Source organism: Phoenix dactylifera, unplaced genomic scaffold, assembly GCF_009389715.1.
Source record: "Phoenix dactylifera cultivar Barhee BC4 unplaced genomic scaffold, palm_55x_up_171113_PBpolish2nd_filt_p 001110F, whole genome shotgun sequence".
NCBI lineage: Eukaryota > Viridiplantae > Streptophyta > Magnoliopsida > Arecales > Arecaceae > Phoenix > Phoenix dactylifera.
The window spans coordinates 50,342-74,182 of NW_024068454.1; the positions used below are offsets into that span (position 1 = coordinate 50,342).

Genomic DNA, 23,841 nt, shown 5'->3' on the forward strand with positions numbered 1-23,841 from the left:
TTTTTTTTCAAAAGAAAAATACTAACTACTAAGGTAAAAATTAAATCTAAAATTATACTAATAACTCAGCCGTTCTCCGGCAACGGCGCCAAAAACTTGGTGCAAAAAATAAAATTGCTCTCCCCAGTGCAGGAGAATCGCACAAGTAGTATACTCGGAAGTCCGAGGTCGAATCCTCAGGAAACGAAATATGGATTATTAGCGTAACTTTTAGATGTAATTTTTTTTTAGTTGATTTATAGAAATGAAAAGCAAAGAATAATATGTGATTAAACAACGTTCAAGAATATAGAGATGGCTAGGGATCCGGAATCCTCCTTGACAATATTACTTTCAATAAATAAACTCGGCGATTCTTGATTAAGGATTAATATGATAAAATAGTTCTAATCATGAAGTATACAATCTGAAAACATGAATTAAACATCCAAGTATTTATCGTACCGGTTACGTCTACGACAAATCAAGCATCGAAATAATTCATGCATCAATATATATAAACCATGCAAGATCTATTAAATAAATAAATATGCAAGAATCCAAAACATACAAATGGATATAAAACAATTAGATTTAAAGTTCAGAGTGTACTTGATGAAAGCAACATGACAAGGATTCATCCATCACCCTTTGCTAAAGAATTTAGCAAGACATTACAAACATCAACATCCCTCCCTTTTCTCCCTCTCTATTTTTTTTTTCTTCTTTTTATTTTCGGAAACAGGGCATCCCCTGTTTCCCTTTCTCTTTTTTTTTTTCGTTTGAAACCAAGGGGCCGGCTCCTCTGTTTTCGTCGATGAGAGCTCACGTTCTTCCTCCGATCCGAGCCTTTTATAATCTCTCCCTCCAAGGATCTTCGGAATGCGCTGGAGATCAATGCTTTAGAGGCAAACGGCTGGATCTCGGGCGCGTGAGGCTGAAGCGTTGGAGGAGCTGATCTCGGCCGGATCCGGTGCCTAGAACAGACGCGATGGAGGAGGCGGACGGCTGGGCGGTGATCTTGGCTGCTGCGGCGCTTCACGGGATCGGGGCTGATCGAGGACTGCTGGGAGGTTGCCGAGATGCGGATTGAACGGCTGGGAGGCGCTGATCGCGGACTGCTGACGGATGCCGGAGGTGATCGTGGACCGCTGTGGAGGAGGCGGATGCTTGGGAGAAGAGGATCGGACGTCGTGGATGGGGCTAGGGCGCTGGATACGGGAGCTAGGATCATGGAAGAATCAGTGGAGGAGGCGGATGGCTGCGTGGGAGATGATCGCGGGATGATAAGCTGCACACGAATGCTGGAAGGATTTTGGAGAAATTGGATGTGGGAGATGCGTGACACGGTGGAGACGGGATGCTGAGGGGTTGATTCTTAATCCGGAAATTGAAGGATAAAAGTGGAAGGGAGTTGTAGCACGCCTAATCTGAAAGCTGGGATGATGAAGAATAGATGGATGTGTGGGATGGTAGGCATGCTACTATGAGCTGCACGGACCGTTGGATCCTCCCGGATAATGAATCTAACTCCTTTGGTTGCTGTTCCATTAGACTGGATTTGGTCTGCTGATGCTCCTTCTGGTATGCAAATGGGGCTGACCCTATGTGCTCAGCTATTGACCTGCGGCGATGCATCTTTATAGACCCAATGCGCATTTAAACTCTGATCTGTGCCAAATAAAAAATATGAAATTAATGCAGCTCTTTTATCATTATTTGTTGGAAATAATATTAATTTAAGCTGCGTGTAGATCGCACTTTTGTGCTCTCATCACGTCCAAAGCTTCCGGATTTCCTCTCCGTCCCAGCCACTCGTGAAGCCAGCCATCCTTCCATTTTAGCCTCCTATGTCTGATTTCAAGCCGTGATCCCAGCGTCTGAAGCTTCTGGAGCCGATCCAGCCTCTCCCATTGTCCACAACGCATCCGGATCCACCTTCATCTTCCACGGATCCCGCGTCCGTTCCGAAGCCGTGATCCCGCACACGATCCCAGGCGCCCGTTCCTCCTCCCCTCCACGCGCAATCAAGGGATCCATGGCTGGCTTCAAGGCTCTGGCGATCTATAAGAGGAGGAGGAGAAGGAACAGAAGGGGGGGCTCGGCTATTCAAAAGAGGAAGCATCTCTGTTTCAACTGCTCTATTTTCAAAGGAATTTGAAAACAGAGCATGTTCTTTTTTCTTAGTTTTATTAGTATTTTAATTGAGAGGTTCTGTTTTAAGTTTTAACTTTAGAGAATTTTATTTTGGTGGAGAGTTTTACTTTTAAGATTTTTTTTATGCTGCAATTTTAATTTCTACTCTTTTATTCTGTTCTGCAGATTCTGTAATTTTTCTTCTTATGCAATATATTTAATTTTCTTTTATGCAGTTTATGTTCCAGGCTTTAATCTTCTTAGCTTCCATTCATTTTCTATGCCAAAGCTCTAAGGATGATAGTGTTATTTTGATGATTAACACAACCATTGAGAAAATATCTAATTAAGTACTACAAGTTAACATGATACATAATTACTGAGTTCGACACTCTCGATACATTAGAAGAATGAGATCAAGATGTCTTTCAATGATTAATAATGAGATAAAATTTGTAATAGAAAAGGGATAGTGAATTCTAAATTTTAATTCAGCAAAGTTTCAAGTGAAACGTACTCTTAAGGGCAAAATAGTAATTTTTATTGTTAAAAGTATGTAGCACTACCATGGCATACATTCAAAATTGCTTGAAATATATTTCATTGATTATATGGATGAGTCTAACCTTAAAATGCAGCAAAATATGGAATGAGTCGACCCCAACATAGGTGGAGTCGATCCTAGCACATCATGGAACCATCAGGCACACCTCTGCGAAAATGGCAAGGATGAACAGTAGTGGAGTCGACCCCAAGTATGCTTGAGTCAACCCCAGCTTCAAGCCTCAAGAAAACAAGTCTCTAAAATTTACTGAGAGGGCCGACCCCAACTTTTCTTGAGCCGACCCCAGATGGAATCGACCTCAGGAATGCTTGAGTCGACCCCAATGAAGTCGACCCCAACTGAACATGAGTCGACCCCAAGGCTATGTCGTTCAAAACTGTCTCTGGAATCCCTGAGAGGATCGACCCCAATGGAACTTGAGTCGACCCCACTGTAGCTTGAGTCGACCCCAAAAAGAGTTGAGTCGACCCCAGTGAAAAACAGCTGAAATACAAGTTTCTGTGATTCCTGAGAGGGCCGACCCCGCTGTAGCAGGAGTCGACCCCAGTAAAAGTTGGGTCGATCCCAGTGGAAGTTGAGTCGACCCCAAGTATGATGAACAGTGGTTTGAGTCGACCCTATGAAAGTTTGGGTCGACCCCAGCACGGGCAGAAGCATAACGGCTAGTTCTGCAGAAGTACTTTTTGACCTCCCAACGGCTAGTAACGGATAGTTTTTCAAATCTAACCAATGGAGAGTAACCTAAACATGTGGAAAAGTATTTATAATGAAACTATTCATCAGAACAAGTTATCATTTTGCATAAAAATCAAAGTTCACTCAGGAAAGACAAAGTCCTAGTATTCTTCATCAAGGTGCTTCATTCAAGAGTCAAAAGGAAGTGGTTGAGCAGATCAAAAGAAGCATTAAGAGCTCCACCAACTCTTGAAGAGTGAAGCATTCCTTGACAAAGAAGAGAAGAGCCATATCAAAGCGATAACTATATTCTAACTCTTCTTTGTAGCTTATAATTGTTATATCTGCTCATTTAGGAGTTTCAACCTTCTTCTTCTTCTTAACAATCTTGTAAGGTTTGTTGGTGAGCCCGTAAAACTAACAGTGTAGGTTTGTTGGTGAACCCGTAAAACCAACGGTGAAGGTTTGTTGGTGAGCCCGTAAAACCAACATAGGTTTTTGGTGATCCCGGAAAATCAAGTGTAAAGGTTTTTGGATTGTGAGCCCGGAAAACAATCCAACTGTAATTCATGGGATTATAGTGAATTCCCAAGGGGTCGCTTGGGAAGTGGACGTAGGTGCATAGGAGAGCACCGAACCACTATACTTGTTGTTGTTTGTATTGTGTATTGTTCTAACTTCACTATTTGCACTTAATCTATATTAACTAAATCACTCACTCATCAATTAACATAATTAAGAAATCGAAAATTAAGAAAAAAACCAATTCACCCCCCTCCTTGGCTTGTCACCTTGGGCAACAAGTGGTATCAGAGCAAGGTGCTCTCATAGTATTTGTTGATCTTACGATCAAGAGTCAAAGATCATGACAACCTAAGTAGGATGTTCTATTAGCGAGGGACAATCCACAAATATACCACCCTTGTTTAATGGTACTAATTATACTTATTGGAAAGCTAGGATGAGGATATTCATTTAAGCACTAGACTATGACATGTGGAACATCGTAACTAAGGGGCCACACACACCCACAGTTAGTATAGAGGGCACAATCATTCTTAAGCCTGAAATGGATTGGAATGAGAGTGATAGAAGACTTGCACAATTAAATGCTAAAGCAATTAATGTACTTTACTGCTCACTAGATATAAGTGAATTTAATAGAATATCCACATGCATCTCCGCTAAAAAAATTTGGGATAAACTAGAGGTCACACATGAAGGAACTAATCAAGTCAAAGAGTCAAAAATAAATATATTAGTACATAAGTATGAATTGTTTAAAATGGAATCCACTGAGTCCATAACTGAAATGTTCACTCGATTCAAAGAAATCATAAATGGACTAAAGAGTTTGGAAAAGTTTTATGCTAACTCTAAACTAGTATGAAAAATTCTCAGGTCTCTACCAAGAGTTTGGAAGGCCAAAGTAACTGCAATTTAAGAAGCAAAGGATCTCAATACACTGCAATTGGAAGAACTTCTAGGATCACTCATAACCTATGAGCTGACCATGAAACAAAACTCAGAAGAGGAGGTTAAGAGAAGAAAGATCATTGCCTTGAAGTCTACAACTCCAAAGCAGAAAACTGAATCAGAGGAGTCCGATGATGAGGAGGAATATGATGAAGAAGGAATGGCAATACTTGCAAGCAAATTCAGAAAATTCATGAAAGGTAAAAAGAAATTCCATAAAAGAAAACCATTCGTAAGAGGTAGCTCAAGCCAGAAAAAGGAAAAAAAAAAGAAAAGGAAAAAGAAGTGCCAATATGCTATGAGTGTAACAAGCCCGAGCACTTCAAGATAGATTGCCCGGAATTGAAATGGATAGCAACAAAACTTAAAAAGAGGAACCTCATGGCTGAATGGAGTGAAAGCGAGGAGTCAAGTTCGGAAGAGGAAGATCAACAAGAGACGGCCCAAATCTGCTATATGGCTAATGACGATGAGGTAGATTCTGAACTTGAATGTGATTTTTTAGTAGAAAAGTTACATGATGCATTTTTAGAACTGATGGAAGAACACGAGAAGCTAATTCATAAAAATAAAGTTCTAAAAGATGAAAATCAATCTCTTATCCAAGATAAGCTGAAACTATCTAATGACTATGAAACATTAAGTAGGAGGTTCACAAATGAAACCAAGAATCTAATTGCTGAAAATATCAAGCTAAAAGAAGATGCAGAAAAATACAAATCCTTAGTGGACAAGTTTACACTTAGTTCAACTAAATTAAATATGATTCTTGATAATGAAAAAGCTGTATATGATAAGGCTGGTTTGGGATATAAAATAAATAGGAAGCAAAAATACTTAAAGAACATATTTGTGAAAGCCAAAACTGAAAATATAACTTGTCATTGCTGCAATAAAGTAGGACACAAAGCATATGAATGCAATCTTAGAAAGCCTAGCTATAACAAATTGAGTGATAAAAGTAAGTTAAAGTCCAAAAAAATTTGGGTTCCAAAAGGAACATCAAGTACTAACCTTTAAGGACCCAACATGATTTGGGTACCTAAAGCACATTCTTGACTTTGATTGCAGGAGTGTCTTACAGCTAATAAGAGGGATAAACGATGGTATCTAGATAGCAGCTGTTCAAGACATATGACAGGTGACATAGAACAATTTGTCACTTTGGAATCTAAGGAGGGTGGAGTGGTAACCTATAGACACAATGGAAAAGGACTTATCATTGGAAAGGATAAAATCTATATTACTCCATCCATATTTATAGCAAATATTTTATTAGTTAATAGTTTGAAACATAACCTGCTTATCATAAGTCAATTTTGTGGTAAAGGTCTTAAAGTCACATTTCAAGCTTCAGTATGCATAATTACAAATCCAAAAGATAATAGCATTGTACTTATGGGACATAGGCATGGAAATATTTATATGGTAGATCTTCATGATTTAGGCAAGAAAAATGGATTATGCTTAATTACTAATGAAGAAAGGAAAAGTGAAATAAGTTGGCTTTGGCACCGTAGACTAGGACATGCTAGTATGGACTTAATATCAAAACTAGTCAAGAAGGATTTGATAAAAGATGTGCCAAAATTAATCTTTGAAAAAGACAAAATCTGTGGACCATGCTTATTGGGAAAGCAAACAAAATCATCATTCAAATCAAAGAATATAGTATCAACCACTAGGCCCTTTGAACTCATACACATAGATCTATTTGGGCCTACTAGAACTGCAAGTCTAGGAGGAAAAAAGTATGGACTAGTCATAGTAGATAATTTCTCAAGATATACATGGGTTTCATTTCTTGCACATAAGAGTGAAGCATTTTCAACATTCTTGAAATATTATAAAAATATCATAACTAAAAAGAAGCTCACCTTAATTGCAATTCGAAGTGATCATGGAACTGAATTTGAAAATCAACACTTTGAAGAATTTTGTAATGAAAATGGTATCTCCCATCAATTTTCAGCACCTAGAATGCTTCAACAAAATGGGGTTATTGAAAGAAAAAATAGGACCTTGGCAGAGATGGCACGCACGATGTTGTGTAAGTCAAATCTTCCAAAGTACTTTTGGGCTGAAGCTGTAAGTACTGCTTGCCATATTTTAAATCGTGTTTTAATACGATCTATAACCAAGAAAACTCCTTATGAACTTTGGAAGAATAGGAAGCCAACTGCTAAATATCTTAGAGTATTTGCATGTAGATGTTTCATTTTAAACAATGGCAAGAAGGATCTAAGTAAATTTGATGCCAAGTCAGATGAAGGTATCTTTTTAGGATACTCTACATCTAGCAGGGCATACAGAGTATTCAACAAAAGAACTCTTGTAGTTGAAGAGTCAATTCATATCATTTTTGATGAGTCTGATAGCGAGTCTCCTAGGAGAGAAAATACTTCTGATGATGATGCAGGAATTCTTGAGTTCGAAAAATTGAATCTTAATGAAGTACCAAATCAAGATAAGGAAGATGATCATGTACCACCACATTCTTAAGACTTTCACAAGGGATGGAGGTACGCACATGGGCATCCTAAAGACTTAATCATTGGTGATCCATCTCAAGGGGTAAGCACTCGATCCTCTCTTAGAAATATAAATGACTATTTTGCTTTTGTTTCACAAATAGAACCTAAGAATTATGAAGAAGATGAAAAAGGCGTAAATTGGATAAATGCTATGCAAGAAGAATTAAATCAATTCAAAAGAAGCAATGTATGGACATTAACTGAGAGACCAAAGCATAATTCTGTAATTGGAACAAAATGGGTCTTTAGAAATAAATTAGATGAAAATAGGGTAGTTATAAGAAATAAAGCTAGACTTGTAGCCAAGGGATACAATCAAGAAGAAGGAATAGTTTTTGATGAAACATTTGCTCCCGTAGCCAGATTAGAAGCTATTAGATTACTTCTAGCTTTTGCATGCTTCATGGATTTCAATTTGTATCAAATGGATGTAAAAAGTGCCTTCTTAAATGGTTATATAGAGAAAGATAAAAATTTTTTCATAATTCATAAGGCATTATATGGATTAAAACAAGCACCTAGGGCTTGGTATGATCGATTAAGCAAATTTCTGCTAAATAATGAATTCAGTAGAGGAAATGTAGATAAAACACTTTTTCTCAAAAGAAAAGATAAAAATTTGCTAGTAGTACAAATATATGTAGATGACATAATCTTTGGTGCCACTAATGATAATCTTTGCAAAAAGTTTGCTAAATTAATGCAAGGAGAATTCGAGATGAGTATGATGGGAGAACTAAATTTCTTTCTTGAATTACAAATCAAGCAAACTAAGGAAGGCATCTTTATTCATCAAACTAAGTATACAAAGGAAATACTAAAAAAGTTTGGGAATGAAAATCACAAGGGGATAGGCACTCTTATGAACCCCACTAGTAAACTAGACAAAGATGAAAAAGGAAAAAGTATAGATATGAAGCTCTATAGAGGATTAATTGAATCTTTGCTTTACCTAACTGTCAGTAGGCCAGACATAGTATTTAGTGTAGGAATATGTGCTAGATACCAATCAAATCCTAAGGAATCACATTTAAGTGCTGTCAAAAGAATCCTTAGTGTTGCCCAGTAGATACAACCCGAGAGGAGGGATGAATTGAGTCTTTTAAAAACTTTTCAACTACTTCTAATCTTTTTCAATTAATTAAGCTAAGTTGTATAGATGCACAGTGGAATTTAAACTTAGCAACAGTTTGATTCTAATCTGATCAAAATTAAAACTATTAAGCAGCGGACTCAATAAACAATTAGTCTAGATTTTCCAAAGCAAGCATTTCAATACAATGTATCTTAATGCAGTTTTATTAAATGAAACTTAATTAAATAATTTGAATATATTTGCAACTAAAGGATGCGCGGATAAGAGTTAAGCAAGCAATTCAATTAGATATTTATCTAAGTAAGTAAGTGAGGTAATTAAATAATGAAAGAAAGCATCACAAACACAACAAACATATAGTGGTTCGGTGCACCCCAGCACCTACATCCACTCCCCAAGACCTCTTGGGAATTTTACTATAATCCCTCAGATTATAGCTGGTTGTTTTACAAGCTCACAACCTAACTTATTATTTTCACGAGATCACAACGAACTCGATCGGTTTTCATAGGCTCACCGACTAGAACCACCCGATTGTTTTTTTGGATTCACAATCAAACCCAGTTGGTTTTCCCCGGTTCACCAACCACAACCTTACACCGTTGGTTTTTCCTTTGGCTCACCAACAAACCTTACACCGTTGGTTTTTCCTTTGGCTCACCAACAAACCTTAACCCCTTGATTCAATCCCTTGATTGAATCAAGTTACAAGATATTAGAACAAGAGTTTAAAACAAATACAAGCTTCTTCTTCTTTACTTGACCCTCTTCTGATTTCGCACGAGGTAAAGGATCACTGAGGCAGCACACAGTTGGAGAGGAAGCCTTGGGATTCACTCGGATACTCTTCTGCTCTCTCTTTTGCTTTGAATGACCCTTTTGTGCTTTTGGAAGGTTTCTCTTGAAATCTCTTTGAAAAATCTTTCCTATGTGTTCTTTCTCACTTCCTTAACTTCTTCCCTAGCTCTCCCCTTGATTTTATAGCTCTGGATGGCGTGGGAACAAAGATCTATCCGTTAGAGATAAAAATAAAGCCATTGGAGTTGAGAAAAAACTAGCCGTTATGCCTTCCAGCGTGCTCGAGTCGACTCGGCTGAAGCAGGAGTCGACTCGGCTGAAGCAGGAGTCGACTCGGCTGAAGCAGGAGTCGACTCGGCTGAAGCAGAAGTCGACTCGTGAATAAGAGTCTGCCGGCACTGTAGCTAGGAGTCGACTCGAGCACTGTAGCGCTGAAGTAGGAGTCGACTCGAGCACTGTAGCGCTGAAAATCAACTCTCTGTTTTTTTGTCTGTTCTCAGTCGGAGTCGACTCATAGAGTCTCGGAGTCGACTCGAGCACTGTTTCTTGAAACTCCAAAGTGCCAGAGTCGACTCTGAACTTTCAGGAGTCGACTCGAGGACTATTCTTTTGAATCTTTCTTTGAATTTGCTCCTCCAACTTGAATCCTTTGAACTTGAAACTTGGACCATGAAGTATAACTTTTTTTCAACTTTTTGAGAGCTTTTGAGGCCCTCTTGTATTTTTCCAACTTGCTATGTTCCTTGCAAAACAAATTATCTTTCTACTTGCAACACAAACATTAGTAATTATACTTCAAGGTTTTGTGATCATCAAAATCAATCTTTAAATCAATCTTTGGATCATCAATCTCCTCCTTTTTGATGATGACAAAACTTAGAGTATGTGCAATATAAAATATATGGTGTTCTAGAACTAATGCATAGCTAAGTTGCATGAAGTAGAAAACATATATCTTTAAAATATACTTCATGATAATGCTTTAGATTTAATCAACTTAACATAATCAACACATAATGCATTATGAGCATATACTCAGATATTTCTCCCCCTTTTTGACAACATCAAAAAGGTTGCAAGATAATGAAACATTAAGCACAAAGCAGTAAATGATACTCAAATATTTCTTTTTCTTATTGTACTCTGATTTTCAGTCAATGCATGTCATAATAAGATTACTGAGCATAGATCAGAGCCAATTAAGATGATTTTAGAGCAAATTATAATGAGAGCACATCGAATGTGATTCCAAAGATAGTTTTCAAATTAAGTGTAGGTGGAACCTTTTTCAAGTTAATTCAAGGAGTATCAAGACTGATATTCAAAGAAGGCGTGAATGGAAATCTAACCCCTGTTTTTTGAAAGATCTTTAATAACAATTATGAAAGCTTGTTCATTTAAGATCTTTTGCCCAATATATTAAATATATAGCAACATGAGAGCAATCTAATCAATTTTTTAGAGTATAATATCAAAACTTATATACTCGAAAAATATAACATCATGTTGGATCATTAATTCTTAATGACTTCAAAGTTCTTTTATGATATAAAAACATTGGGGCACAAAATACCGAAACATGAATTTGTTAGATGTATGCCTTAGAAGCCAATCTGGCTGACACATTGTTAATTCTAGAGACATAATTTTGTACTTGACTATTTATTATTGAATAAATAAAAGGCATCTTTTTATTTATATTGTTTATGTGTCTATGAATCGTCCAAGAATTAATAAGATGATGATGCATATTCTTAAGAGTTAAGAATTTGAGCCATGCATTATTGGTGATTAATTTCTGAATGCTCCTGATCAATGGATCATCACGAGGACGGTGATCGATCCGATCAGTGCACACATTGCTTTCCTTATGGATAGACGAGACTCGAGTCCACAATGTGGCGATACTGAAGTAATAGTGCAGGTGCTTGTTAAGAATAAGGGTACTGATGACCAAAATAAGAAGTCACTTGGATGTTTATCCACTCGTCAGTGACTTGCTTGATGTTGCAGTAGTATGACTGGTCCTTTGACCTGCGATGCTTCGGCTACTCACAGTGAGGTTATTGTAGTTTGACTGCACATATACATGGTCTCTAGCCATATGGGTTCATGCAGTGTAGATTGGCTGCAGTAGGTTCACTGTAGGAGTAGGGTATGCATCTATAAGGAATCTATCGACCTTGATAGATAAGGAGAGATCCTATGTGATTTATAAGACTGAGTTCGTAAGACCCCGGCCGGGGTAGATTGTATAGTGGAGAAAAAGTTTTCCACTCTTGAGCTTAAGTCGAATAAATCTTGACATATGACAGACGATGGGGTTTGACGAGTTGTCCATGACCTCCGTCCTGTAGGGATCCACGATAGTAGGACTGTATCACACGATAACTGCACCTAGAAGTTCATCATTCCATTCTGCTGGATAGCCACTACATGCTGCTAGGTGTCACTGGTGGATGGTGAGACTCACAGAAATTATTTCGATGATCGATAAACCCTAATGAGTAGAGTTGGAATCGTTCCGACCCATTGAAAGGTGTTTTCAATGACATTGTGATAGAGATCACAATATATCTCACTACCAGTCAAAATAGAACCTATGGGATCACACACACTAGAAGTATTGACCGATCCGATGGTTGAAAAGTGATTATGAATCATGAGTAATCAATTCGATTGATAATAAATTGAAGAAGGAACAATGGGAATAATTAATTGGACTTAAACACGAAACCTACTTGGAGTAGGATTCCTGGAGTCCTAATTGGATTAGGATTGGGAGTCCTACTTGGAGTAGGATTCCTACAATTCTAATTAGATTAGGATTTTGAATTCAATTTGGATTCCTACTTAGAATAGGATTTCTAGAAGTCCTAATTGGATTAGAACTTCGGATTCAAATTAGAGTCCTAATTGGATTAGGACTAAAATTGAATAAATCCTAATTGGATTAGGATTTCTTAAGTTCTAATTAATTATTAATCTAATGAATTAACAAGACTCCTAATTGGATTAGGATTGAAGAGTTCAATTGAGTCAAAATTGATTTAAGTTCTAATTGGATTAGGACTTACCTAGATTAGACCTAAAATTGGTTTACCCTTGGACTAAGCTTAATTAGATTAGGGCTTAGCCACATTAGGGCATCCCAATCCTCCTTAGAGGAGGATTAGGGCTAACCAAGAGGGAGGTGCTTGCGCCCCTCCCCTTTTTCCTCCTTGGTGCGGCAAGAAAAGAGGGGTCAGCACCCCTCTTGGAAATAAGTCAAGGGCTCCTAACTTGTAGGAGCCCTTCAAGCCTTTAAAAGGAGAAGTGGGCGGCACCCTAGGGCATTGATTGAAGCCCTATTCCTCTCCAACTCGTGGCCGCCCTCCTCCCTTTGGTCTTCAGCCGCAAGCAAGGAAGAACAAGAAGAAGGCCTTGGCGGCCTCCTCCCCTTCCCTTCCTTCTTCCAACGCAGGGAAAAGAAAAGGCTATGTCTAGCCTTTGGTTCTTCTTCAAAGATCCTTTCTTCTTCTTCCTCCTTCCAAGCATAATCAAGAGTTGATTAAAAGGGAAGAAATCAGTCATCAAAAGAAGTCTCTGCAAGGGAGCTAGCACCCTGGGGAGACAAGGAAACCTTGATCGGTCCTCTACTTCGTGTGGATACCCGTAGAGGCCGGACGTTTGTGCGGCTTCAAGCGAACCCTCTTCCAAAACCACGATCATCAGTTGCGGTGATCACCTACCCGTACAAAGGTGAAGATCTGATCTTTCTAATGTTTCAAAAGTATTTAATCCTTATCTAACTACGAACGATTTTTGAACAACGTTCATGCGATGAACGGTTGATCCCGCACATGCCTCTTCCGCTGCGTCTAAATTTTTAAAAAATTTTCTGCGGCTTGGGTGGGTTCTAACAGTGGTATCAGAGCCTAGGCATCGTAGATTAAGGTAAGGATTAATTATCTAAAGGCATCTTAGATCTGAAATTTAAAAGGTTATGCATGCTGAAAATTTTCTGCATGCAGATTTTTCAGGGGTGCTGATTTTTGCATGCTGATTTTTATGTGATAAAATGATGATTCTAATTGCATTGTTAATGAGATTACAAAGTTTAGAATCTTGATTAGCATGATCAGCAACCTATGTCATAACATAATCAATTAAGTTTCAGATCTGAAAAGTATAATTGCTGCATGTGGTGATGATCATAGGATTCAAACCCTTTTGGTATCAATTGTAAAGACCTACGATGTGATCTGCAATGTCATATAATTTTTCAGATGCTTGCATGCATCTTATTTGATGTTTTGAGAGGCCTGCGTGCCTCCTAAAAGGGGATGTAATTTATTATTATTTTTATTTTATATCTGGTTGTATTTCTGTGATGTGATGTGCGTCAACGATCAAGTCGAAGATAGTGCATGAGATGAACGGCGATCTGAGCGGTTGATGGCGATTGGATCAAGAGCTGATCAAGGATCGAATCAAGGAGGCTTGGAACCAATTCAAGAGTTGAAGACCAGTTGATCGATTGACGTGCATGTGCTTGTAATATGACCTAATTAGAATCCATGATCATCACCTATTTAAAGTTTAGCTTTAATTATTGCTGCAATTATAACTGCCTGCGATGTGCCGTTTGCATGTGATGTGAATGAGAGCGGGGTAGATAGGTTTACATGTGATGTAGCAAACCCAATGAGACCTAAACTAAAACCTCCTCAATCAAGTCGAGAGTGAACCAACATGAGCGAGTCATATTAGATTAATTGATCTAATTGGTGTCTAGAAAAGCATGAAAGGTGATTACTTAATTAGGACCTTACTCTCTGAGTAAGAGGAGCCTCCCACCTGCTTACCTGGCCAATTAATCAATTACCTCTTATGAAGAGCTCAAGGTTGCAAACACTAAGACCTGATTAACCGATATTAAGTCCATAGATCTTCCACCGTAGTAGAGTTGCTAAGGTCTTTCTGATGTTAATTTGTCTCGGCTGGACACAGTGGGCAAGTTGCATCGAGGGGTTGGACCTCTCTATAGACATGAGATGTTGTAGGGTAAATGATCGGTTCTTTCAATTTTGAAAATAAACCACGCAATAGCACATATCCTGTAGGATAGTGATTACGGGTGTCGGTCCACAGGGATTGAAGAATAAGTTATTTTTTTTCTCTTAAAAGTAAATCAAGAAGAAGAATTTGCTAACTTGATTTAACTAAATTAATTCAAAGGGCATAAGCTAGAGTAAAAAGAATTTTAAGTTATCGATTAATGAGAGCTAAAAGTAAGATGAATGCAATAGTAGGAATATTTTATGGGAAGAGATGTTTAGGGTTAGAATCCATCGATGGATTTGTAAATATGATGCTTTCAATGATTTAGATGCATGTATGATCTGATTGCTCTTAACTACAAGTTAGGGCAATCATACAAAAAGTTGAAATCTAATCCACAGTATGAGTCATCTAAGCCTGGTACAAACCATCTTCTCTAAGGATAGGCATGGTCTGTCCTATTTAGCATGATTCATCTGATGATTAATTTCTCAAAGATAAATCTGGTAGTTGCATAACAATCTCCTCCAAACCACAGGTATTGAATTCGATTTTGATAAACTATATTAATTCATGCAGAGGCTTTCTACAAGATAAACGTCTTACCCAAATTAAACAAGACATTTCAAGATCATAATTTCATTAAATATGCAACTGTCTTACAATGCTAAAAATCAAAGAAATGCAACATAAATACTCATCCACGGCTTCATCAAACCCCTAAACCGAGGTTTAGCTGCTCATGGTGGCCGAAAGTCCTCCCATCTTCATAAAAAAATTACTCTTCACTCCCTTCCGCTCCCAGCCTCTCTCTCTTCTCTCTTTTTTTTTTTTTAATTTCTTCTTCTCCTGAACAGAGCCTCCTCTGTTCTTCAAACCGTCCCTTCCTTTTCTCTCTTCTTCGTCTTCCTCTTATAGATCGTCGAAGACCAGCGATGGATCCCGAGAGAGGAGGAGGGCGTGATGCTGGGAATGATCTCGCGGAGGCTTGATTCCTGTTGCACGCGAGGGCGTGATGCTGGGAGAATGGCTGGATCTCAGGCGAAGATGGGGATGGAGCTCGAAACGGGTGCCGATCCGGAAGGAGCTGGGTTACCGGCTCGTTGAATGCAGTCGGCTGGGATCGTGGTGAAGGCTGAATCACAGGGATTGGAGCTGGGAATCGATGGGATCTCTTCTTGGAACGAATCCGGGTGAAGCTCGGGATGGCTGGAATGCTTGGAGGAAATGGCTGATTTCCGACTGCTGGGAGGTGGAACGGGTGGCGGATGGCACGCGGTTGATGCGGCTGGCACGGAGCTGATGCGGTGGTGCTGGATCTCGGCTGAAGACGCGGGATCGACGGGAGGGACGCGGACGTGGATACGGGTGATGGGAGGCTGGAAGTTGAGCTTTGAATAGCGGGTTGTTGGGGGAGATTGCATCGCGGATGGGAGGAATCCGTGGAGCAGGGGATGCGCTGGGGCGTGATGAACGGAGTGGGCTCGGACGGCTCGGATGCTTGGAGATGATTTGGGAAGGATGGGAATAGATGGGAGATGATCCGAAACAGGGGAAGAGAAGAGGAGAAGAATGATGCGGGCGATAAATATGGGCGTGAATGAATTTTATTATTTTTAGAAGGGTGGTTTTACGCACATGTGGAAGAAAGTATTCCACACATGTAACAAATTAGGATTAGTTCGTGAATGGGATGACTCGACCTGCACACACATTAGACTAAATCAGTATAGAAAATTAAACCAAACTTGAATTACCTCTAATAATTTATTAAAATGAAATGACGAGGAGAAACACATTTTCTTCTGTTAATATTTAAAATATGTGCATAACAATAATAATAAGTGCCATGTAAAATAGATAAATTTATACATTATTTAGCACTTATCACACCCCCAAACCTACATTTTGCTAGTCCTCGAGCAAAATAGAATTAGAAAAGAAAAACTCTAACTCACTTTCGCAGGCATCGCGATTGCACTTACCATATGCAACAAGGCTTTAAACCCCTAGGTTATCCTAGTGGACGAGTTATAGGCTCGTGAGAGTTTTCAGTAAAGATACCCACAAACTTCAATAAATCATTTATTATTATTATTATTTATTTATTTATTTATTTATTTATTTTAGATCGATTGATCTATGAAGTGAAAATCGAATTCCAAATGCATACTAGTAAAGAATTTCAAAAACTCTCTCTTTTTTTTATTAAAATCTAATTTAAGATACATAAATGATGAAAATTTCAAAGCACACACGGTTTTATTTACTAAGTCAGCCCAAATCCTAGGTCAAAATGCAATTCAAGTTGAGGTCATTAAGTTTCCGTTAGGAAGTTGTAAGACTTATTTATACTGGAGTGCTCGGTGAAATCTGGACCGTATACAAGCTAAGGGTTCGGATCTCCAAAATATTGCAAAGATTAGTAGTTTCCGAGGATTGGTCGAAAGGACCTGCTCACTGATTCAAAATCATCTTATCTGCAGGATTTCGAGAGTTGTGGATGTTTACTTTAGTACCTCATGGGCTTTATTTGTAATATTCCAGTTTACTCGAATTTCTACAACGACGGCTTTCACACTATTGTCTTTTACAAGGTCAATACAAAGTTTTTTTTATATATATAATAAAAGATGTATAAATTGTGCACTTTTACTCTTGTGGTGATTTCTCCGTGTAACGAGCAATCAGTCGACAACTCTCACACCAGTTGGCACGAGGTGTCAGGTATCAAGACTTCCCTACGGACTTATGCTCGAAGTCCTCATCACAAGCCCACTTGACCTTTGACAATAGGTAGCCCTTTTCGATGTTCCTGACTAAATCCATTTTTATTGATGACTTTTTTTTTTGGATTAGATAAGTATGATTCATCAGGGTCCAAGGTTGCTACTATACTGTCAACATAATGTCGAGCCTAGACCTTAGAAGAGTCGGCCAGTGTGTAGTGAAATTCCAAAGTATTAATTAGCTTACAACTCCCTAAGAGAGACTTAATAAAAAGAACTTAAATTTGTATTACTTCCGACTAGTCATTGGGCTTTTTAGATTTTATATACCTTGTGTATTTATCATTCTCGCATAAATGTATAGAAATTAGGTCTTAAAAATAAAAACTTTTTTTTTAATTTTTAAATTTCTTATTATTATTATTTTATGAACACAATTTTTTTTTTTTAATGAAAATCAAGATGAATACCCCCAAACCTAAACCTGACATTGTGAAGTGAAAACAAATGCAAGAGATGCAAACAAAACCAAAAATGCTTAAAAATACTTAAACATAACCCCCAAACCTAAACCTAACATTGTCCTCAATGTTAAAAAAAATCTAAGAGAATTGGGTTGCCTCCCAACAATTGCTAAGTTTATTGTCTTCAGCCAGACACAGTGCATCCTTAATTATTTTGATAAACAGGGTTCGTCAAATTAAGGGATTCGATCAATTGCCCATCGGTAACACAGTCCACATAAGGTTTTAACCTTTGACCATTGACTTTTAAAACATGTCCACCATTGAGGTGTTGAATCTCTACTACACCATAAGGAAAAACCTTTTTCACTACGAATGGTCCAACCCACCTAGAGCGAAGTTTACTCAGGAAGAGTCGCAACTTTGAATTGAATAGCCAAACCTTTTGACCAGGTTCGAAGGACTTACGGTTAATATTTTTATCATGAAAAGCCTTAGTCCTTGCTTTATAAATTTTAGCATTTTCATAGGCCTCATTGCGCAACTCTTCAAGTTCACTTAGTTGGAGTTTTCGGTTAGGACCAGCTGCTGCCATGTCTAAGTTAAATTTTTTGATAGCCTAGAAAGCTCTATGTTCAAGTTCTACCGGTAAGTAACAAGCTTTTCCAAAAACTAATCGGTATGGAGATATGCCAATAGGAGTTTTGTAGGTAGTACGATAGACCCAGAGTGCATCATTTATCCTTTGAGACCAATCTTTCCTATCGGGACGTACCATTTTTTCTAAGATGTGTTTTAACTCCCTATTGGACACCTCAACTTGTGCATTCGTTTGGGGATGGTATGGGGTAGCAACTTTGTGGGTGATGTTATATTTGCGAACCAAAGCCTCAAAAGATCGGTTGCAAAAATGAGATCCCCCATCACTGATGATGGCTCGGGGTGTTTCCAAAACGACAAAAGATGTTTTCATGTAAAAATTTAATCACAACCTTGTGGTCATTAGTTTTAGTGGCGACAGCTTCTACCCATTTTGAAACATAATCAACCCCTACAAGAATATATTTGAAACCAAAGGATGGTGGGAAAGGGCCCATGAAGTCAATGCCCCATACATCAAAGATTTCTACAATTAAAATAGGATTGAGAGGCATCATATCTCTACGGGAGATGGTACCCATCCGTTGGCACCGTTCACAAGTTTGGGAAAAGTTATAGGCATCTTTGAAAAGTATGGGCCAATAAAATCCACTCTGTAAAACTTTTGCTGCAGTTTTTCTACCCCCAAAATATCCCCCACAAGCTTGTGAATGGCAGAATGAAAGAATACTTTGAAATTCGCATTCGGGGACACATCGACGGATTACTTGATCGGGACAATACTTGAATAGATCGGGATCATCCCAATAATAGAACTTTACTTGTGAGAAGAATCGGTTCTTGTCTTGAGTTGACCAATCATCAGGAATTCGTCCTATGGCAAGGTAATTTACTATGTTTGCAAACCATGGCGTTTTCATTCCTTGTACCCCAAATAATTGTTCATCTGGGAAAGCATCATGTAAGGGTGAGGTATTCTTAGAGGGCTCAAGAAGAATTCTAGATAAGTGGTCTGCTACGACATTTGCAGTTCCTTTCTTGTCACGAATTTCTAGGTCAAATTCTTGTGGTAAAAGAATCCATCGAATCAGACGGGGTTTGGTGTCCTTCTTTGCAAGAAGGTGTCGAAGGGCAGCATGATCAGTGAATACGGTAAACTTGGATCCTAATAGGTAAGATCGAAACTTGTCTAGCGCGAATACTACAGCTAGCAATTCTTTCTCAGTGGTGGTGTAGTTCAATTGTGCATCTGAGAGTGCTTTACTAGCGTAGTAGATGACATGAGGTACCTTATCTAGCCGTTGCCCTAAAACTACCCTAATGGCATAATCGGATGCGTCACACATCAGTTCAAATGGAAGGGTCCAATTAGGGGGCCGTATGATAGGTGCAGTGGTTAATTTCAAGCGAAGATTTTTAAATGCCTCCTCGCATGCTTTATCAAAGACAAAGGGAGTGTCCTTAGCAAGAAGATTGCACAAGGGTTTGGAAATCTTGCTGAAATCCTGAATGAAGCGACGGTAGAAACCAGCATGGTCAAGGAATGATCGGATTTGTTTCACAATTTTGGGTGGAGGAAGATTGGAAATAAGATCGACTTTGGCTTTATCTACTTCAATGCCCCTCTTGGACACGACGTGTCCTAAAACTATGCCTTCTTGAACCATGAAATGGCTCTTTTCCCAACTTAATACTAGGTTGGTCTCCTTACATCTTTTCAAAACTAAGGTCAAATTGTCCAGACAATCGTCAAAAGATAGGCCAAAAACTGAGAAATCATCAATGAACACTTCTAGAAAGTTTTCCACCATATTTGAAAAAATGGCCATCATGCATCGTTGAAAAGTTGCGGGTGCATTGCATAGTCCAAAAGGCATTCTTCTATATGCAAATATCCCAAATGGGCAAGTAAAAGTGGTTTTGTCTTGATCGTCCGGGTAAACTGGTACTTGATTATATCCAGAATAACCATCTAAGAAGCAGTAGAAACCTTGACCAGCCAACCGTTCCAAAATTTGATCTATGAAAGGTAGAGGAAAATGGTCTTTCCTAGTCATCGAATTAAGTTTTCTGTAGTCAATACACACGCGCCAACCCGTGGTTGTGCGTGTTTGTATCAATTCTCCTTCCGTATTTTCAACCGCAGTGATACCTGATTTCTTGGGTACCACTTGTGTCGGACTCACCCACTTACTATCAAAAATTGGATAAATAATTCCGGCATCTAATAACTTCACCACTTCGTTCTTGACTACCTCCTTCATGTTAGGATTGAGTCTTCTTTGCATTTCTCGGGTGGGCTTTGCATCATCTTCGAGATGAATTCGATGCATGCAAACAGAGGGGTCAACCCCTTTCAAATCGGCTACAAACCATCCTATGGCATGTTTATTCTCTTCTAGCACCCTTAAAAGTTTACCCTCCTGTTCAGTAGATAAGTTGGCTGCGATGATTACAGGGAGGCTATCTTCTAGTCCTAGAAAGGCATACTTAAGATTTGTTGGAAGTGGCTTCAACTCAAGTTTAGGTGGAGAATCAATGGAAGGACAAAGTGGTGTGCTAGCAATGGGGGGAAGGGGTTCAGGTCGGATCTTCAAAGGAAGGGAACTCATAGGAGATTGACTGTCGAGTAAGATGTTAACTTCTTCTACGGCCTTATCTATATCAAAGTTGTCAATGTCAAAATAGGCCAAACATGCCTCTAAGGGGTCATTTGCTAAGATATAGGGAAGGGCGTTATCTACAAGATCATCCATTTCGTCAATTAGGCAACACTCGTCTTCCCTCACATGTTGGTCAGCGGCATGAAACACATTTAACTTAATTTTCATGTTCCCAAATGATATATCCATTGCCCCAGTTCTACAGTTGATACATGCATTGGCTGTCGCTAAAAAGGGACGACCAAGAATCACAGGGATTTATTTTTTTAGGTTGGGCAGTATTCGAAGCTTGCTGCCTCCAAGAAAAATTTGGATGATTCCGCCATCCCGGGTTATATGTATTGGAAAATGGGTCATTATCCGGTCTGGGCTGTGTTTTGGGCAGCATTGATGTGTTCTTGCACGAGTTCGAAAAATTGGGGTGCTGAGGGGCACTCATGAATAGGGTGCGATGGGCTAGAACAGATAGCACACACTTGTGCTTGGGAAGAGCTAACGATATGTCCTCCTATCATCAATTGATCAATCTTATGGGACAATGCATCTACCTTGCTAGACAGGTCCATGGAATGATTTATTTCACAAATGGTCCCTTTTCTTTGAGAACTCGGGGTTGCTTGACGAGAACAGGAAGCATGATGGAGGGAGTTTTCATTAAGATTTTCAATAATTGCCATGCTTTATGCTCATTTTGAAGCATGAATGTCCCCCCGCATGCGGCATCAATCATCTGACGGTTTCGTTCAGTCAATCCGTCATAGAAACATTGCACTAGCTGCCACTTAGGTATTTGATGATGAGGGCATTTACGGATTAGGTCCCGAAATCTCTCCCAAGTTTCATAAAATTCTTCTCCCTCGGTTTGGGAGAAGCTTGTAATGGCACGTCTAAACTGGTTCGTTCTTCCTATGGAAAAGTATTTTTTAAGGAATTCTTGTTGCATTTGATCCTAAGAACGAATCGAGTTAGCTTCTAAAGAATTCAGCCATTGTTTGGCTCTATCTTTAAGGGAGAAAGGAAATAATCTAAGTTTTAGAGCATCATCAGTGAAGTTCTGAATCTTGACAGTGGTGCAAATCTCAAGGAATTCATCTAGGTGTTTATATGGTTCTTCGTTGATGAGCCCATAAAAAGATGGGAGCATTTGGATCACACTAGATTTTATTTCATATTGTACAGCTGCTACCTCTGGTAATCGAATGCAAGATGGAAAAGTGTAAATGGTGGGAGTGAAGTACTCCCTCAGGAATTTGGGTTGTTCTTCAGTCATCTCAGGAGGTGGGGATGATTCTAATGTTCTGATCTCAGCTCGAATATTCCTAAGGGTCCGTTCTATTTCAGGATCAAAGGGTAATAGGTCACGTACTCTAGAACGACTCCCTTGCATACACTAGTACTTGATCAATCAAGCATGCAATAAAAGAAAAACACATCAAATCTTGTATTTGCCCTAAATCACTAGACAACTCCTAACTGGTTTGAAGAGGGCACCTAAGCCTCCAATCCGGTCTAATGAACCGAGTTGACCAGGTAAGCTCCCAGGTAAGTGGAGGGGTCACGATGCGTTCGCAAAGGTCCCACTTAAAACCCCTTGCCTCGAACAGATGAACTGTCTCCCTTATAGGGATAAAGCTTGCCTAGACATCAACTAAGCCACAGAGCGAAATTGGTGCAACTTTCGGTGATCTTCGTCCTATTGAGCTCGAATGTCCCTAGGAGCCAACGTCTAATTGATTTTAATTAAGCTGACACTATGTGAGATTGAGTTCACCTAAGTTGGGCAAGAGTCCGATGATGAAATCCGGCTCTTATCTTGTTGGGGTGATTGCCCTTCCTATGTGCGGATTAATTTGTGTATGTGTATCAAGCATGCATTCACACTTTTGCTAAAATTAAAATCAAACAATCACCACAAAATTTTAAGCTAATTGGGAATCAATTTAAACAAGAAAGGTTTAGAGGTTACCAAAGGAAATTTTCCCAGCAATTTAAAAAAAAAATTTTAGGCAAACCTCTACAGCATTTCTTTTCCAGCAGTTCTCTTTTGATCATCCCAGATTTTTTTTCTCTATTCCATATCAAATAAGACCAAAAGAAAAATTTAAAAAGAAAAAAAATTAGTAGAAGAGAAAAAGGAGATAAGAAAAGTAACAATAATAGAAAATAATTTTTTATTTTATTTTAGATATATATATGTTTTTTGAAAGTTTTTTTTTTAATTAACAATTTTTTTTAATGATAGAAAAAATAACTATGCTAGCAATCCCCGGCAACGGCGCCAAAAATTGATCGGTTCTTTCAATTTTGAAAATAAACCACGCAATAGCACGTATCCTGTAGGATAGTGATTACGGGTGTCGGTCCCACAGGGATTGAAGAATAAGTTATTTTTTTTCTCTTAAAAGTAAATCAAGAAGAAGAATTTGCTAACTTGATTTAACTAAATTAATTCAAAGGGCATAAGCTAGAGTAAAAAGAATTTTAAGTTATCGATTAATGAGAGCTAAAAGTAAGATGAATGCAATAGTAGGAATATTTTATGGGAAGAGATGTTTAGGGTTAGAATCCACCGATGGATTTGTAAATATGATGCTTTCAATGATTTAGATGCATGTATGATCTGATTGCTCTTAACTACAAGTTAGGGCAATCATACAAAAAGTTGAAATCTAACCCACAGTATGAGTCATCTAAGCCTGGTACAAACCATCTTCTCTAAGGATAGGCATGGTCTGTTCTATTTAGCATGATTCATCTGATGATTAATTTCTCAAAGATAAATCTGGTAGTTGCATAACAATCTCCTCCAAACCACAGGTATTGAATTCGATTTCGATAAACTACATTAATTCATGCAGAGGCTTTCTACAAGATAAACGTCTTACACAAATTAAACAAGACATTTCAAGATCATAATTTCATTAAATATGCAACTGTCTTACAATGCTAAAAATCAAAGAATGCAACATAAATACTCATCCACGGCTTCATCAAACCCCTAAACCGAGGTTTAGCTACTCATGGTGGCCGGAAGTCCTCCCATCTTCCATAAAAAAATTACTCTTCACTCCCTTCCGCTCCCA

At 38.6% G+C, this 23,841-nt stretch overlaps 1 non-coding gene across 1 annotated transcript; it reads left to right on the plus strand.

Moving 5' to 3' along the window:
- The first annotated feature begins 21,546 nt into the window (after positions 1-21,546).
- Positions 21,547-21,652, plus strand: LOC120107992. Its single transcript, XR_005509550.1, has one exon. It is a non-coding gene; the product is annotated as a small nucleolar RNA R71 (small nucleolar RNA).
- Positions 21,653-23,841: the final 2,189 nt, after the last annotated feature.